Source organism: Malus domestica, chromosome 07 (genome assembly GCF_042453785.1).
Source record: "Malus domestica chromosome 07, GDT2T_hap1".
In the NCBI taxonomy this organism is placed as follows: Eukaryota; Viridiplantae; Streptophyta; class Magnoliopsida; order Rosales; family Rosaceae; genus Malus; species Malus domestica.
The window spans coordinates 13,799,755-13,805,209 of NC_091667.1; the positions used below are offsets into that span (position 1 = coordinate 13,799,755).

A 5,455-nucleotide genomic window follows, 5' to 3' on the forward strand; every position below is an offset into this window, starting at 1 on the left:
CTTTTTCATATGCACTTCGGTTTCAAAATTAAAATAATTAACTGAAACCAAATATTCGAAAACGAACCAAGGATGAAGCAATGGAGTTCATTACCATCAAAAGGCTTTGAAACAATGTGTACCCAGTATGAAGTAACTGAAACCAAATGTTCGAAAACGAACCAAGGATGAAGCAATGGAGTTCATCACCATCAAAAGGCTTTGAAACAATGTGTACCCAGTATGAAGCAAATGGTGTGAGATTTGTGTTTCACCTTCTGGTTATCCGAAGGGCAATTAATTATATAAAATTCAACAATACTGTAGAAAGGAAAAGAGGGAAATGGTATTCAAGGAAAACTCATTGAAAAACAAATCTACCCTAACCTAGTGAAAACGAATTCCTTGAATTCTCATAGGAAAACGTGAAACAAATTGCACCCTAACCTAATGCAAATTCAAATAAAAAGTCACGCGATGCTTCAATTGTATGATGTCGACAAATCAAGGTGACCCACATAAAATTATCTTTTACCTCTTCGACGGAATATAATCATCTACTTCTTCCATAGAAACATCATCTTCTAAGTTCATCCTTTTTGTTTTCTTTGAATGAAAGGAGATGAGAATGATGAATTAGGGTTTAAGGGAGATAAATTTTCTAAACATAGCGTGAGAGTTGTCACACCCAAACTTTTCTTTTTTCTTTTCTATATATAAAAAAGTAATGCAAAAAGGGGTAACTAAGGTCCTTATTAGTCATTTTACAAATGGACAAATTTGTAATTAAAAAATCCATAAAAAGGTGGGTGAAAAGATAATACATTGGGGTGGGAATAACACCTCTTTATCCAAAATAATAGATGAAAGTGAGGTTATAAGGATGGAATTACCTACGCTGTTGCTTAGTTCATTTGCTTATAAGAATTTATCTGTTCAACATATGCATCAATTACAAAAGAAGAAACTTTCGCGTTCTCCTAATATTTGCTTCATTCCTTGTAAACAAATTAAGAACATGCATGGCTTTACAAAATATAATTAGCAAGGATGTTAATCTTACGCATATACGTGTCTACCGTGATTTGATGATTAATTTCTCTTAAAACACTCAAAGTTAAGTTGTAATTACTAATTAATTAAAACAAACTAAATTATTTGGTTATTAAGTTGTCCCAGGTCCAAGATGGCAAAAAGACAGGCAGGGGCTAGGATCAAGGACGCACAATGTGCAAATGGTGCGATTAATCTACGTATAACTTAAAGACAAGTAACATTGAATTGTGCCTCGGTGTAAGAAATTAGGCAGACAATAGACACTAGCTTTCTTGATTCTGTTATTTGTTTCACTTCTTGTGCATGCAGTCCCATTTTTCTACTGTATATTATATTTAGTTTCTATAATACCATTCATATCATGTTTTTACTAAATTTTCATACCACATTTGGTGACATTTGATGCGGACAGCTATATCATTTGAATTAATCAGATTTTTAAATTTAGTTCATTATTTAATAAACTAATAATTAAGAAAAACTAGATAATTAAATGATGATTGTGGTATACGAGGAGTCTTTCTCCTTCATTCATTCGGTTTTGCAAATTTTTCAAATAATCTGGTTGTTCAAATCAGATGCCACCTAAGGTGGTATAGAAATGTGATATAAAAACATGTTATGAATAACATTACTCATTTAGTTTACTTACTTTCTCCGGTGAAAAGAAATTTAGTTATCTCTCTCTCTCTCTCTCCCCCCACAAGGCCAGGCCCCCATTCATATATATTTTGAAGGAGGAGTGAGTTGCATCTCTTTCTTCTGGTAGGTGTGTCTTGGGACCCAACACAATTGAAATTTGAGAGAACGGGGAAAGGACTGAAGGGGAGACCACCCATCTCTTCGTTTCCCTTTTCTACTACTAGTCCTTAGTCCTCACCCATACACCTCCATGTTCTTGTGCTTTCTAGACCGACCAACCTCTTAAATCTCTTATGATATCAAATACCAGCATTTAATGCTCTCATTCTCTCTCTCTCTCTCTCTCTCTCTCTCTCTCTCTCTCTCTCTCTCTCCCTCCCTCCCTCCCACTGCATATATCTCATCAGCCAGCTACCATAGTACTACCAACACCCCATTACTTAACCTAGCTTGCTTTAGTCTCCATATCTCTATATATCTGCAGCATTCAAAAACGAATACATAGTCTGTGTTTCTCAATCAATATGTCAACCAGTACTGCTCATTATCTTCTTCTTTATCTTCTATGCCTTTCTTTCCATGCATGTGATGCCCGGCGTCTTGGTGCGGTTCATAAGGAGCCTGACAACAAATTTCACCTCATCAACAAGGTAAGATATGGTGCATATATATGTAGTTAAATAGTTTTTCTTATATCTTTCATTTTGAGTTGTGTTACAGCGTAAATAGTTGATTGGGAAAGAGTGTTTGACATGGGCATCAATTTACAGTACCTAATGCAGTGTCGATACATTTTTAGCTCTACGTTAATTTTGGGTATTATTTCATTACATCGGCAGTGTACCAGATACTATAGATTGGTTCTTGCAATCAAATTATTTCCACTCCAAATCCAAAAAATTGGATGAAAGTATACCAAGCCAGTTAACTAATTAATTAACAAGCTTTATGGTTTTGTGCAGAGTACTAAAGCACAGGTTTCGGATCATAAAATTCCAGCTATGTCAATGATGAAGTCTTTCTCATCAAAGCCATCACTTGATCAAGGGGAAAAAGGAGAAAGCACAGTACTACAAAGTGATAGTATTAATAATAAAGAGCCGAAGCACACAAAGACCACTGATGATCTGAAGACCATTCCGAAAACAATCATAAAAGGTTCAACCTCAGCCCCAGGTGCTGATCATCCAATAAGTACTTCAAAGCATGATAAGTCGTCTTTCGTTTCGGTTTCATGGCGTGTGCCTCGCAAGAAGCGTGGAGTTCAGAAGCAACCTGGGTTTAATCTGGACTACTCACCCCCAAAGACACACCCTCCCTCTCATAACTGAGACCTTCACAACATATAACATTATATATAGAACCCTAATTTTGTTGCTTTACCTTTTTCTTTTTCCGAGCTTTTAAACTAATATTATATATATACTTCTCACTATCTCTTTCAATCCATTCCACCAATATGCATGTGGGAAGTTATTGCAGTCAAGAAACCAGTAGGGCCTCACAGAATTCCTCCTAGCTTCATGCTCTTGCCGGCAAAAAGTACTATATATAAGTTATGACATATGATATGACTGTATAACAAAAATGGATATTGTATGTGTTACCAGGCTTTCAATCATCCATTATTATATGTACATCAGAGAATGCTTCATCTTCTTCTTACATAACACTATCTTAGAAATGCTGTTGTAGTTAATTACGAGTAGGCCAGTACTCCCATAATTTAAATATACAGGAAAGTTTGAATGAAAAGTAGTTTACCTGCCCAGTTTTGCGTTCTGTAAAACATGTAAATTTACCAGTGGTAATCATAAAGCTCAGGACACACACACACACACACACACACACACAGATCTTTGATATATTTAATTGTGATCTTTTAATGAACATGGAGTTCAAGAAACCCTTCAAATTATGGAGGTAAAACAATAACATAAAAGCAGTAAAGACGTCCTATGATACATGACCTGATCGTATCCATTGATTGGTCGAGCGCATAAATGTATCAGATATGAAGTGGTTGGTTTTCAATTGAAGTAATGCTAGGGAGACTAAATTTGCAAACTAAATGATGTGTCACCAATAGAAATGAGCACGTCTATCAACACTTAAGTAATAAATCAATTATCAACTTACATGTCCTTTAGTTTTCAAAATTTAGACTTTCTAGCATTACTCTTTCAATTAAGGAGGGAGATGCATGGCTGTTGTAGAATGACCCCACAGTTGATTTTCATATAACATGCATGGCATCGGTATTTCTTCTCTCTTTTTTTTCTTTTCGGTCAACAGGTATATATATATAGGAAGGTTAATTAGCAGTCGGCTTTCTAATGCAATAAGTTGATATATAGTAGATATATCGGTGTTATATCTTTAATCCTCCTTTAGTCTTTCTGGATTTGGATTTTGAATATAAGTTCTTCTAAGAAGTAAAAAGAAAATTCAAAGTGATTTGCTACAAGAGTATATTTGCTGGCGAAGTCCACCGGACAAAAATTCGTTAAACTTTCCCACCCGATGTGAAAAAACTAAGTGACAACAGTATAAGTGGCGTGTGTCCATGTCATAAAAGTCTTCTTTCAATGTTAAGAGCCACCTAAAGACCAGAGGTTACATGGCATTCTTCTTCTATGTTCTGCCTTCTTCTTTCCCATTCACCTTCCATTTTCCCGAATACCCCTCTTTACACTTCACGAAAGGCCCCTCATCCTCTATAAGTTTGGCTCTGCCACTAAGTATATCATTTGGTGATTACAACGAGTCCGACGTAATTGGTTTAGTAGAGTACATCTAATTGGTAAAGGTTCAAATTAATACACCACTTGTTTTCGAGATAAAAATGTGTGTAGCTACATATATAGGGAACTATTAATTCTAATATATAGCAATAGCTTGTTCAATTCCTTTACACGTTAACTTGGGGACTTTTGGCGGGTTTAGGTTATGACTACTCCTTGTGTTGTGCCTTTTTGAGGTCGTTAACAATGCAGTGAACTTCAAGCTTCAAGGAAATAATATTTTTCTTCTTTTTTATTAGTTTGTTATGCCAAGAAAAGGTACAGTGAACCTTTTTTGCTGCTTGACCCTCATTACCTTGCATATTGTTCATACAACCATATGTCCCCAAGTCAAGTTAATTTATTAAGAGATCTCATTAATTTATTAATATTTCTTTTTTAGTACATCGATATTTTTTACACCAAGAGGAGGGGGAGTTCGGCTAAGTCACACAATGGGCAACTTAATTTGATATCAAATTCGTCATTCACAAGATTCAAACTTAAGACATCTTAATTTCAAATGAAGAAGAATATCACTAAATCATAGTCCGAAGTGACTTCATTTATTAATATTTGAGATCATTAGTTTACAAAAAATCAACTTAATAAAGTGGTCAGTGCCATTAGGCATGCACCATGTCCCAGAGGACCCAAACCTAACCATGAGAGACATAAGATGCAACATTTTCAAGGGTGTCCCCAAAAACATATAAACTATAAATGTAATTCAACTGAACTTTTAAAATCCCAAAACAATAAGTAAGAGATCAATATATCGTTTTTATGGGTAATGGAGACAAACATCCCATTGTCTTCCTAGTAGCCAAAATTCTTAACAAATCCATAATTTGGGAACCCTACGTGCCTCTTCCCACTGCGATCCAACGGTTCATATTGAATACGCCTAATCCCCAACACCAAAAAGTTATTAAATTCCGTTCCTTGTTTGTTTGTTTTTCCAATTATTTTTCTTTCTCATTAAATCCCAAAGA

The 5,455-nt window shown here is 35.2% G+C and overlaps 1 non-coding gene across 1 annotated transcript; it reads left to right on the forward strand.

Moving 5' to 3' along the window:
• The first annotated feature begins 2,178 nt into the window (after positions 1-2,178).
• Positions 2,179-3,314, forward strand: LOC103404497 (uncharacterized). The gene is made up of 2 exons (XR_011583227.1): positions 2,179-2,327; positions 2,640-3,314. It is a non-coding gene; the product is annotated as an uncharacterized protein (transcript).
• Positions 3,315-5,455: the final 2,141 nt, after the last annotated feature.